The 13,880-nt window shown below is 39.5% G+C and overlaps 1 pseudogene; it reads right to left on the bottom strand.

Annotated features, from left to right (window-relative positions):
- Window positions 1-501: 501 nt before the first annotated feature.
- Window positions 502-1,104, bottom strand: LOC147887523 (syntaxin-123 pseudogene; annotated as a pseudogene).
- Between the last annotated feature and the right edge of the window lie 12,776 nt (window positions 1,105-13,880).

Below are 13,880 nucleotides of genomic sequence, written 5' to 3'. Positions count from 1 at the left end.
ATCAATGCATGCGGAGCAAAAACATGCAAATCGTCGAGAAAATATCACGGGGTGAGACTCACCTATGCTCCTGATGGAATGGAAATCAAGAATGCCAGACACTGAATGACAATCAAAAGGCCTAGACTGATCAAGACTCCTAATGTCCACGCACCAAAAATACCGGCTCATCACCTATCGTCACACGACTGAAATGAGGAGATAGCACTAGTGGATAAGTGCTGGCTATACCACCGCACCACATCATGTGCATCCTTGAAGTGATCGGCACTATGATGCAACTGGTATCGACGCAAAGCACACTTTACGTAAGCACCTGCACCATCGTGCTCTCCCTTACCGTGCCTTGTCTCTAAGTAGCTCCATGTGATCGAAATGCATGTCTCAGAGTGCCATCTGCAGAACCAATAAAACTGTCTAGCAAATTTGAACTGACCACCATAGCTGTCTGATTAGATCTAGCGCCGCTGCCATGTGACACCATGATCCCTCAAGAAACTATCATGCAATGTGTATCATCTCAATGATTTGCCCTTTCCCTGCCTCCGTGACTGCTTTCTGTATAAGAGTCTCGCTTTCCTGAGTTTCAATCAGGCGCTCAATCGTCTCCTCGTCTGTGGTCTCCCCTGTTATCGTATAGTATCGTTTGCGCATGATCTCCTTGTACTCGGATGCAATCCTTTGCCGCAGTCTGTGAAAGTCTCCCATACTATCTTTCAGAGCATTCCTGAGGCCATGTGTGATGGCTATCCTTGTGCGATCTGTACAAGATCCCCGCTCACATCCGAGAGCCTGACAATTCTCCTGGTTCGCATTGTCAAGAGCCTCCAAATGAGCCTTTGTAAACTTTGCCTGCTTTAGCAACTCTGCAACATCTTTGTCCATGCGATCTCTCAAAAATCTCATAGCCTGGGCATTGATGACTGCCTTACTCTCGTCCTGGGCATCTTGAAGCTTGATATGAAGCTTACAAAGCCTCTCCATGTCACTTTTAATGATGCTCACATCTCGAAAGAAAAGAGAGAGGTTTTCGTCAATGCTAATGCTGGGACTCATTCCAATGAGCCCACTAAAGCTGAACGACTTGGAAAGTAGGTCATTCATGGTGGAGAGCGATAGGTAATGACAGAGAAAGATGTTTGAAAGCAGCTGCTGAGAACCGAGTCAGCCACTGCCAAAAACAGCTTGTGGCCTGCTCTAAAGTCAGCGCATCCCGACTCTAAGTATAGTATCTACTATCCATGCTTTTTGTGACCTTCCAAAGCTTTGACCTCTGGGTGGCCTAATCTATCTGGATCCATTAAGTTTGGCAATTTGAGATACTCCAAAGATGCCATCAAATGATCTAAAGTAAAACAAAACAAGCGATGCAACTTTTTGGTCTTCCTAAAGGAGGGACTAAGTGAAGGCGATTCACAACAAAGAGAATATAGCAATTTTCAATTTTCCAAAAATCTCTAATGATTTTAGGATCACTTGGTATTGTTCCTCTCCACATGCTATTTCTCCCTCTACAAATCTTCCACATTTTTAGCCCCCCCCCCCTCTCTCTCTCTCTCTCTCTCTCTCTCTCTCTCTCTCACACACACACACACACACACACGAGCTTTCATTTCATCATCTCTGCCCTCTTTTCCGCACTACACATCTTCCTCGCTATTTTGAATCTAGGACAGGTCTTGTAATGAATGATTTATAATCATTCACCTTTTTTAGAAAGGCGACTGGTCTTGTAATGAATGATTTATAATCATTCACCTTTTTTAGAAAGGCACTACACATCTTCCTCGCTATTTTGAATCTAGGACGGGTCTTGTAATGAATGATTTATAATCATTCACCTTTTTTAGAAACGCGACTGCCAAGGTGCAGCTACAGCCTATCGGTTGGCCCCTCATCCCCATAGAGCTACTCGAGCGGCTAACTCAATGACTTGTCAACATCACCTTTCACTGAATTTTCCATATCAACTCCTAAAGGCCCCTCCATGGATGTCTCTCTATAACTATGATAGATAGCCTATCTAGATGTGGTGCCAAGTTAATTGATTCTAAGAGAGTATGCAAAATTAGTTTTATTCTCCTTGTTTGTCATCTTCTTCTTGCCCTCATAATGATGAGTATAATATACCTCCCATCATAATGATGAGCATCCTATGCCTCAATCATCACTAATGTAGAAGTGATACTCTGGCACAATGACGTGTGAGCCCATGGTGCTATCAATGCCATCCACATGAGCCTATGCATGACGGTAGCTAATGTGCACAAATATAGCAACCTGCAATGTGGCATTGAAAAACAATGTGACTATTAAAATAATTCAATCTAATGAGGCCATAAAAAAACCAATAACTCAATCACACATCACCTGTTCGGAGAAATAATACTCCAATTAGATCTCATGCTGTGGTGCAAAGGTATAATTCTCTGCAAAGTCCACCACTGAGACAACCACCCCTATAGGAAATGTCCTCAAACATGCACGGAACTGACGATCCTCCCACTTCACAATGTGCGAGTGGCATATGTAGCAGTACAGCTTCCCTCGAAAATTGTCAATGATTACAACATGTGGTGTCTCCTTCCCCACAAGCTACAACCTCCTCGACTATGCACCACCATCTAATGTCAAGGTACTATACTCAAACTGCTGCCAACGAACGATCTGCATGTCACAAGTATCTAGTGCAACTCGTGGAACTCTAGCAAAGTCACCACACAAAGTACACCTGCCTTCCACACAATCAAGGGAGTGGAATAAAGCATCGCCATCTCGTGTACACAATATGGAATGAATGAAGTCACAAGGGCTAGTAGGAACCACTTCCCTATGACCATCAAGGGAACGAAATACATCATACATCAATCCAAAATCCACGTGGTAGTGACAACAGCACGTGTCACGCTCTTGAGAGCATTGCACAAACCATGGCCTGCATTGCTTAAATGACATGTGCCCAATCCTGAACTCCGGGTGTGCCTCTACAAACTGAGTGTACAACTCAGTCTAGGTACACTCCAAAAAACATGCACCATGCTCAATGTACACACTGCTTGACACCCTCTTCTGCAATGCCTTCTTGAACACCAACGATGCTCTGCAATGCTCCTCCCAAAACTGTTGTATGAAGGACCTAGTGGAATCATCCAACAATCGATCACTGCAAGGTGCACAACCACTCGAAGCCCAAAGAGCATCAGTCTCACTATCCTCTAGATTGTGTCTCCTAATCATGCCTACTCACAATGTGCACGGTGCAATTTGAAGAAGACGTGAAGCGGTACGCACATGGCCTGTCATATGAGGTCTACTAATGGTAGCCACAATAGCACGACATGCTGCCAAGGCATCACTGGAGTTCCTATGCTTAATAGAAGCATAGGAATGTCGAACACTAATAAGGACCTCGCTATATACAACCCTATCTCTATGTGCACCAAGACCAGCAAGCCTCCTACACTCTACCAAGTCAAGGTGATCAATCAGGGATGTGAGAAGAGCAGACTGCGAAGCTGGCATAAGGTCACTAAAAAAATACTGCACAATCTTGCTAGTACGACGATGGATACTGGACTTCGGCAAGTTGCATCGTGAAGCAACACTGCTGCTGCAAGGTGGGGCAAGGGGATCAATGGGAGATGGTAGGGTGGAGGGGGGAAGGGAGGCGCCAAGGGGAAGGAGGGGAGGGGGAGGGGGGAGGGTGGAGGGGGAAGAGGTAGAGGTGGAGGGCAAAATGTAGGTGGCTAGGGGAAGCGCGGAGGCCAGAGGTAGGGGAGCGGATGAGGATGTGGAGGGGGGGACACTGGAGGTGGGGGTGGGGGTGGGGGTGGGGGTGGGGGTGGAGGTGGAGGTGGGATGTAGAGGTGGAGGTGGATTGGTGGTGGCAGCACGAGCTCTAGCTCTAGAGGCTCTCTTGCACTCGCGAGCCTTCCGCTTGCGCTCCTCGTCAATGAGATTTGGGGGGGGTTCCTACATCTTTCACGTCTACTAGCTCTATGGCTTTGAGAACCCATTCTCAATGAAAGTAGGATGGAAGGTGTGACAAAGTGATGGGGAGGCAAGAATGGCTAAGAATGGGTGGAATGAACCAAAACACGGTGTCTTATAGAGAGCCTGAACTCATCCACTAGATTGCTCTTGATTATTATTGGTGGAGAAGGTGCTAAGATTGAAAATAATTGGCTACTAAAATTCCGTTTGATTTTGTTTTGAAACTAATTTTTGTGGTCTACTCAAATAAGTTGATTTTAATCATATTATATATACATGGAATCCAATGTTAATTTTGAATATTTGCATCGTTTGATTTTATTTCAGTTTAATATTCACATAACATATGTGCCTATCTTGATTAATATTTTTGTTAATGCAATTTGAGAATAACCTATGTGATAATCCATGATAATTTGATTATTTTGCCACTTTCAAATATCTCCAACTACCTCAATCGTGGTCATAAACAATGACAATTTGATTATTTTGCAAATTTTGATACCTCCAAATACCTCGATCACGGTCATAAACCATGATAATTTGATTATTTTGCCACTTCCAAATACCTCGATCGTGGTCATAAAACTCCAACATGGTATTCTATGCCTCACGCACTCAAATCACATGCATGTATAACTTACATGCCGATTTCTAGCTCTAGGATGTCATTGATATGTTGATTAGATCTCCAGTCTCCCCAATGGAATTGGGTATGCCAAGATTTTGCCTTCTCAAGCAAAGCTAAATATTCGACAATTTTTCCCAATAGTTTGTTGACCTTTCGGACTGATTGTGCTTCACATATTACTGGAAAGATCTCATAAAACTTCAGCTCCAATAGATCAACATAATACTTTCTTCGATGACCATGTTGCTTGCAATGCTTGCAAAAATATAGATGACAATCTTTTTCATTACAATCAACATTTCTAGATAACAAACAATGCATCCTCCAACACTTGTTTTGCTTTGACTTTGCCATGATATGATCAGTAAATGAGAAAAGTAGAGATAATTGTACCTTTGATGATCATTCAGACTACTGAGACTTTAGGATTTTTCTTCAGATCAATTAGACTTTACAATTTGACATTCAAAACTGTGTCGAACTATCTTCCGACAACTGCAGACAAGTCGGACCTCATTTCGACAAGCAAATCATCTCCATTTTAGAATCTAAGAACATGTACTAAAAGCTGATACAATATAGCATTATGTTGTGAAGTCGAACTTTAAAGAATAGATTAAAAAAGAGAGAACAATTGTCAAACTTCTATTGGACTGTAGTAGCAAGTCGGCAAACTATTTGCTATCAAAGCAAGTCGGACTACATGGTCACCAGACTGTAGCAGGTCGGACTATGGTTGGCAGATTGTTTCCTATCAGAGCAGTGGTTGAACTGTTTCCTCTTTATCTTCTCTTCTGTCAAGAGGACCGAGCCTCTACAAGAATAAACCTCTTTTCTTTTGCATGCCGGATATGGGTGTTGTATAGATTCAAATTCATGAGAACATTGCTCTTCAAACTTTGTTGCAGCAATTTCTTATACATCAGAAGCATTGGCACATAGTTTTGTTGTGGGTCATTTCTTTGTCACAATCACTAGTGGCTGCCCACTGTTTCTATCCATGGACATTGCTCTCCATTTGCCATTTTAAGGGCCTTTGAAATATGGTCATTTGCTGAGTACCAGTTTAGGCATTAGAAACAAATAGCAACCAACTCCCTATTTACTCCACAGCATCGTGATCGGACACCTAGTCTATTGGACAAATCTGCTACACCTGTTGCAATATCTAAGCTTCTTGTGCATATGCTTTTTCTACTATGTGTTGCCACTGCTGGACAAGAGGAAGGAAGAGTTTATGCTGAGAAAAAGGTAGAGTTTATTAACTGTGCCCAACATAGTGCAATCTATGTAGCTTGGAACCATTGCAGGACCTTTTTGGTGTAGCCATTGAACATTAGTTTCTCAGTAGAATCGCCCACCAAGCCCACTCTTAAAGGACCATGAAGACCACAACCCATCTTGTCCTGCTCCTTTGTTCATCTATCATTTGCTCTTTGTTTCATGACGTGTAATCAGTACTCCCTCTTGCACGCACAACACAAAATCTTACCAATGGGCACATCCTACCATGTAGTGGAATGGCCTTCTGTGCTTCACCCTCTATGTCCACAATGCAGAGAACTCTTCTAGATGATCTCTCAAGCAAATGACACTAAGATTGGATTTAGGATGAATTGAATATCTGTATTTGCTCCCCATAATTTTGACATTGATGGGTTGAAGTTATTTGTGTAAATGTCTTTTGGTTCCCTTTTTAACAATAATGTTGGTTGGGAAATAGAAGATTGAATTGAATAAATGTACTCTGTTTTTGTCATATTTAATGCTTTTAGAAAAGATGGGTAATAAAGTGTTAATGTTGTTTCTTCGAGTAGAAGATTTTGATTTTTTTTAAATTTTTAAAGAGTTTTTAAATCAAAATCTTCTTGCAAAGGCTCTAAGATTAGTGTCTTCTTCATAGACAAGTGTGGAAATCCAAATCTACATTTAGTATTCTTCTTGAAGCAAGTTTTTCAATGTTGATGTGTGAATCAATTCCAAACCTAGGAGAGTTTTGTACCCACAAGAGGCCATGATCATGATGGTTACCTTTGTTTTTGAACTCTGTTACAAAGAAGAAGTCGTTAACTTTTCCTAGTATTGTGTCATCTTTTCTTAAGAATGTTTTAAAAGCTTGAAATCTATGCACAGTATTGTGCAGTTGTGATTGGATCTGATCTTATCAAATTACGCATTTCTATATTGGAGTTTGAATTTGTGGTTTTGTGTGATGTAGATAGTTTTCTTAAACATTCTAGAAATGGTTCTCAAAGCCTCTCTATAGCAGATAGTGTTATGAAGAAACACAATGGGCCTAATTGTCTTAACATTGCAAATACGTTTTTTTTAAGATGGTGCTTGTAATCAATAGAAGTTCTTAGATGTGTGAAGTCATGAAATCCTATATTTGATTGAAGAAGCTTTTCAATGTTAGTATCCAAGAGAGCATCTTTGACTTGCAGTGTTCTACCCTTTGTTTGTGCTTTTCGCATTCGAACCAAGATGAAGAAAGAATTTGTCGTACCAATATTTTCATTGTTTTGAAGAAGAGGTTGTCAATTGACATTGCAAATCAATGATCTACATTTAATAATTCCCAATAGCAATGGTTTGGTATGAAGTGCATTCTGAAATAGCAGAGTTTCTTTTTTGTCCAAAGAAAAGTTTGGGTTATGCTAATTCTTCACAATATTTGTCTTTAAAAATACTTAGAGGGCAAAAGCCTTTAGAAGGAGTAACCACAATAGTTTTACATTCGAAATCCACAACTTGTTGGCTTCCATATATGCCATGAACAAGATTATCTATTGCATAATCATCTTCATCAATTTGCATGTGCTCTTCAATATTTTGTTGCGATGGTTCTTCTTATTGTTGAATATTTTTAATATGACTTTCCCAAAGAGGATTTACTTTCACATCATTTTCTTTGTAGAGTGGCATGTCTAATAGATCATTTAATGTAAGCATAGTTAATGTTGGACATACAATACCACTCATGTAGCTATGTTTGTATGATAACTTTCGTTTTATCGCCACAACTACCGTGTCATTGTCCCTTATGAACCTTGGTAATACTTTTGGGCTCTATCAACATCTGCAAACACATTCACAACACTACCATGAAGACCATATTGTCCCTCATAGGAAAGCTCGTGGATTTGTGCAAATGGTATACGAATGGAAACTAAACGTGCTTCTACTTCCTTTAGTTTGCTAGTGGAAGGTATTTTAGTTGCCATTTGTAAGCTCGTCTTAAGTAGTAATGGCATCTTGTTTTTGTTGACATCTTTGTTACAAATAGAACATAAGTAGTTATTTTTTTATTTTATTGTTGATAATGTAAGACCATTGCTTTGTAAAAATATTGCCTTTTGGCCTTTGAGTTTTTTCAATTTGGACAAAAATTTGAGTGATCCACAACAAATACATGCAAATGATGGACTATCTAATATTTTCTTCCAATATTGTTCTTCATATTTATTTGTAGTTCTCTTTCTTTTTCTTATACAATTTGTTTTTTGGGATGGTTCATCTTTTTTTAGTAAGTTTGATGGATCTAAATTTGCATTTGAAGCAAGAACTTTTTTTTCATTTTGTATATTTTGTTTAGAACTCCTTGCATTGAATAAGATGTTCATTCAAATGTTTGCAAAAACAATGTAGCTACTTCTTTTGCTAAGAGATACTAATTTTGTAGCAATATTTCTTCTAGTTTAATTATATCTTTGTCATTCCATGTTTTGTATGTTCGTTTATTTTCCAAACAAATTAGTGGAGTTATTGTATAAATATTACTTGATTGATGTAATATGAAAGTATGTCTACTATTTCGGTTCCTAGATCCTATTGATAATTTAACTTTGATATTAACTCCATTATAAAGTAGCAAGGCAAACGATGTACCAAACATAATGTTGAATCTCTTAAGAATATCAACAATCATTACAAGTGAAGTTGAAGATCTTTGGACTAAATTTTGTACTTCATCTATTGTCAACAATGACTTCTTGCACATTGTTTGAAAGATATACCATGGACCACCTAAATTTTCAAAAGTTCTCAAACAAAACCTTCAATATTTGTTCATAGGTAAGACTTGGAAATTTTTTCAAAAGACAAAGAATGACATTTGTGTTAGTGAAGTCAAACACACAAATCGTGTTTTTTGCCTTGAGGAATGAAACGTTCTTCAAGATGTACATAACCACACCTTCGTCATTGAACTCTTGCACAAGTTAGTCAATGTGGGTTTTCTTTCATTGACAAATGACAACTACAAAAGAAGATTGAAAGAGAAAAAAAAATTATGTTGGAGTAGTAAAGATAACATTAACAATTCTTACTTACTGTAGCTCTATCTTCATCTCTTGGGCCACCGTCAGCAACAATAATCTGGTCCGCCATTCCTTCTTCGTTTGCCACTTTGATAATCACGATTGCAATTGTGCCCATGACATGTGAAATACTCAATTTGCCAAAGTTTATATTCTCTGCAGTCTATAAGACCTATGTGCATAGAGAATGGTCAGGTAGCAAATGTAGATTTTCCTCAAAAGGCTCACCTCTAATGATGCATGTTATTGCATCAACAAGCAAGGAGAATCTAGTAGTTCCTCCTTCTGGAGGTCCTTTCACTACAACACTGGCACCTTCAATTCTATAAAATTCTCCAACTTGTAAGAAATTTACAAATTGATGAATGTAAGTGGAGGGAATAAGCAATGTGACTGTGTGAGAACAAAACCTATCCATAAAGTCACCCTTCAAGAATGTTGGATATTTTGGGTTTGCTACTAAGTGTCATATTTACAAAGTAACTTTCCCTCAAACACAAATCTATGAGGAGTGCAATCCAAAAGTTGAGTCATACTAAGTTGCACTAAAGAGTTTCCCCCCCCTACAAAGTTCTCCTTTGATGGTACTATGGCTTCAGCAATAGAAGGCAAATTATGGGGTGGTGCATGCAAATTAGGGGCATGGTAAGAGTTGACCTCATCAATTTCCTTAATTCAAATGTGCTGAAGTGCTCAAATTTCCCTTTTCACAAGGCTGAATCATAATATCTCAGGTTTGTGATTGCTAGGTTGATTCAAAGACTTGTAAGTTTTGAGATATCAGGTTTCTCATTACGCAACCAAAAATATTTTTGGGGAACACTAGGTAGAAGTAGCGCCACGGCAAGATAAGAATGCCGCCAGTTCATTTAAAACGCTTTTGGTTTGATAAGTGATTTTCCTCTCCTATCTTAAGCTCTATGCCAGAGTAGTCCTTGTCCCTTATGCTCGCTAGGCATAAGAGATAGATGGGACCACTCTTTGGTGCACGTGCATGAGGGATCACAAAGATTGAGGTGCTTGTTTGTCGGTTTTTTAATTGTAGATAACATGTCATTTTTGGCCTGCCATGGGTAGCCTAAGTAATGGCGATGGTTTTGACAAAGTGGGGATCGTTCTAGCCTAATCTATCACTTAATGAGCATAAAGATCATGGAGGATCAAACCAAATACAAAAAGCCATGGGAAGAGAGATAGGAAGTATGAAACATTCAATCTATTCCAATGTGCTATTCTCAACCATACATGATAGGCCTCTTATATAGAGAGTGTCCTTTGAATAGTCAACACATGTGTGATCCTCTCATCCACATCTCTCCTTGTGGATATCCTCAATCCACATCTCCACATCATGTAGTCCACATCTTAGGGTGGCTACTTTAATACATTCCTTATCACATACCTTTGCCCTTTAATCTATGTGCTCATGGCACCATATCTGAACACCTCCCCTTGGTGCCATGATCCTTTGGCTACTGCAAGGTGGTCAGATGTGAGTTACATTCCATCACCTCCCCTTAGTGCATGCATTGCTACTTAAGGTGGTCAAGTGTGGCTTTTACATGTCAATACCTCCCCTGGGTGCTTTCATAGCTACTCTCAGGTGGTCAAGTTTGATTACAAACATATAGGCAAGGTTGGCAAGGTTTTTGTTTCTCAATATATTCCATTGATGTCACCTTTTGGCTCATGGCTTGATGACGATAGCGTTTGCTTCTTTGCTTGGTGTAGTAGCTTCATGCATGATGCTTTGTTCTTCCATGTGCCTTGATGCTTTGTGTGTGGATGCCATGCTTTCTGCTATGGTCATCTCATGCACTTGTGCTTTTGGCATGCTTTCTGCATTCATGCGTTGCTTTTTCATTTGTTGCGAAGGTCTTACCAATTGATTTCTTTCAATATTGGCAGTGTCTAATTGCTAACAATGATTCTGACTTGATAGACGTGTAGAGCTCAAAAGAACGATCACTTTTCCTTTTTGGAGCATGTCCAAATTCTTCCTGGATTGGAAGTTACGGCTTGTCAAAGGTTCTATGAAGAAGAGGGCCTTTGATGATGTGTCACAGGGATTCACATGCAAAATTCAAAACTGTGCTTGGCATGGAGCCCTATGCCATGTGGCAACTAACTAAACCAACCTTACAAAGACTTAACCACAGTTAATTGACCAAAAACTAACCATGGCATATTAGGTTTACCTGACTAGGGGTTGGCTTGACTAATGACCAAGGATAAACTAACCCCACTCTGACCACAAACTCAACCAAGGGTATTTCTAACCAACCTTGGTTAGTTCTAATCTGCCACGTGTCTTTTTGGTAGAGATCCTTGAAGCCTGTGAGGTCATCGAGCATGGTGACGATGAGGATGCTGCAAAGTTGGTCGGCCGAGGCGGCTGTGGTTGTTTGGACTCATCCCGCTGGAGACACACAGGGCTGTTAGCTCATGCAGGAGGCGGTGCTTTTTGGAGTCAGAGAGCTACTGTAGGGCCGATTTCGTCAGTCGTTGAGAAGCTGTTGGTCGCACTGGAGCCTTCGGAGGAGCACTATCGGCTATTTTAGGGCTATGGACTAGAACCATGGCAGATTCCATCGCTGGTTGAAGGTGTTTGTAGGGAGGAGCTTGTAGGAACGATTGATCCCAAGAGATCGCTGGCCGTCAAGCTCAGCGTGGAGGTAACGTTGGAGATGATGATGACGACAGAGGCTTGGTTCCTGCTGTTGAAAGCCTTGCTGCGATCTGTGGAAGTGCTGGAGTGGTACATTCACCCTCTGTTTCCTCAAGAACAGCTTCCACCTCGGAGGTCTGTAGTAGAGCTTGTCGTTGCCCAGAGCGTCATCCGCCTAATTGCTGTCGCCTTTCTTCTGCTGCTGCTACTACTTTCAGAGGAAGTCAGTTGGAAGAGCCACTGTTGTTGCATAAGCAGTCATAGAAGTCTACAGTGTTTATTTGAAGCCGCATGAATGGTCGTTGCTGCTCATGTCAGCCCGTGAAGGAGCCGAGGAAATGCAGAGAGCCTTGGAAGCTGGTATAGAAGGTTTTGGTATTGAGGTTGTGGAAAACAAGAACTTTAGGCTCTCTCACACACTCTTTCCATAGAACTTCGAAGATATCCCTGTCAAGACTAACTCTCTCATCTCTCTCAGATCTCTGTGATGAACTAAGTGTCTCTCAAGGAAGTCAGAGAATGATGAACACTAAAACGAACATGACTCTCTATCCATAGCTCCAAATGGCTTTAATGTTTTGTTTTCATATTGCATGTGTTAGTATTTTGTTGAACCTTTCAACCTTAACTAAATGAAATGATGTTTGTATAGGCACTCATGCTACCTCTGTTTGCTCTTATGCCAAGAAATTAGCATCCCCACCTAGTCCAAGGTCAACACCCTTTGTCATTGATAGCCCAAGTAGACCCCCAAAAGAGAATTTGGTGAAAAACTCACCTATCAAGAAGAATCCACGCCGTTCTTTGAAGCATTCTTTCCTTGAGGTGGCACAAGAGGCATGTGCTCAAGGTGATTTCAAAACTTTTTTATAATTTATTATTTGTGTTTTGAATGCTGTTTAATTATTCTTTTTTTTTTTTCTATCAGTGAAGCAACTAGTTCTTGAAAATCTGGAGTATGTTAAATTTAAGTCTACCATAACATCCCATGTCGAACGTGTTCCTAAGAAATCAAAGAGTGAAGAACCAAAACTTGTGCCATCCAAAAAAGACATGAATGATGTTATTTTTATTGATTAATGCTCTATATTGACATTGGAATTGGGATTATTATGACAACTACATTGGCCTCAAAATATTGATGCCTCTCTTTCATTGTATAATTTTTCATTTGGTATTTATGTTATTGTTTAAGTCATTGTGATAAAAATCTTATCAAATATGTAAATGTTACATTTAAAAAAAAGCACTCTTGCCTTTGCAATTTAATTTGTGCATGATATTATGATAGAGTTTCAATTGTATAAATATTTTCAATTATATTAAAATTGAAAGAATTTCATACTGTTATGTTATTAATTTTTTTTAAAAAGAAGTTTTAAATAGAGTATAGCTTATTTTGTCCCATTTGTACCTTGTAGCAACAAGCAAACAATTGATTTATACTGTGTCATCATGGCCTTAGAAAACTTTCAACCATATATCTAAAAATTTAACAAATCTTAAACTTATATTTTACAACTACTCTAAACAATTTTATAATCAAATATTGAAAGTTTACAAGGGAACATTGCTAATACATTCATGAAAATAAAATGGTACTACATTCTTGACAAGATGTTGATATATCTTCATGAAAAAGCAAGAAACAGCTTCAAGGAGTCATGCTACATTATCATTTCACTCACTGAAAAAGCAAGAAATAGCTCAAGGAGTCATGATACATTATCATTCTAATTCACTGTATGCATGTCTGCACGTTTTGGCTGCATTCCGCCATAGTTGTATAGCCGGCACAAAATCAAACTCTGCTAGAGGTGGTCCTTCGATTGAAATCCGCATAAGTGAATCCAAGTTCTTGGTTTCCAATCTATTTCTCAGCTTGTTCTTAATGATGTTCTGAATACTGAAGCCCCTTTCACAAATAGCTATGCTGCTGCATTGCAACAAGGCAATTTCTACAACTCAAAGAAGCATAGGATACTTATCACTTATCACGGAGCATTTCAACACTTTTCCTCTCCAATCTGATCTGCTTGTATCTTAAAAATATGATATTCCCTCTTCAATGCTCTACCATCAATCAAGCATCCTACATGTGTACCATCCACTAACATTGCATCATTTCCAAACTGCTGTGCTAACACTCCCAGCTCATCTCCTCCATAACTTTCAAGCTCTTGAGTTGAAGGAAATGTGGAAGGTGCAAGGATTTTGAAGCTCTCCAACACATGATTTTCAGAAAACCTAGATCGCAAGTTTCTTTTCA

This window comes from Dipteris shenzhenensis, chromosome 23 (genome assembly GCF_047967505.1).
Source record: "Dipteris shenzhenensis isolate YYH24624 ecotype China chromosome 23, Dip_SZ_1.0, whole genome shotgun sequence".
Taxonomy (NCBI): domain Eukaryota; kingdom Viridiplantae; phylum Streptophyta; class Polypodiopsida; order Gleicheniales; family Dipteridaceae; genus Dipteris; species Dipteris shenzhenensis.
This window is presented reverse-complemented; position numbering and strand designations above follow the sequence as displayed.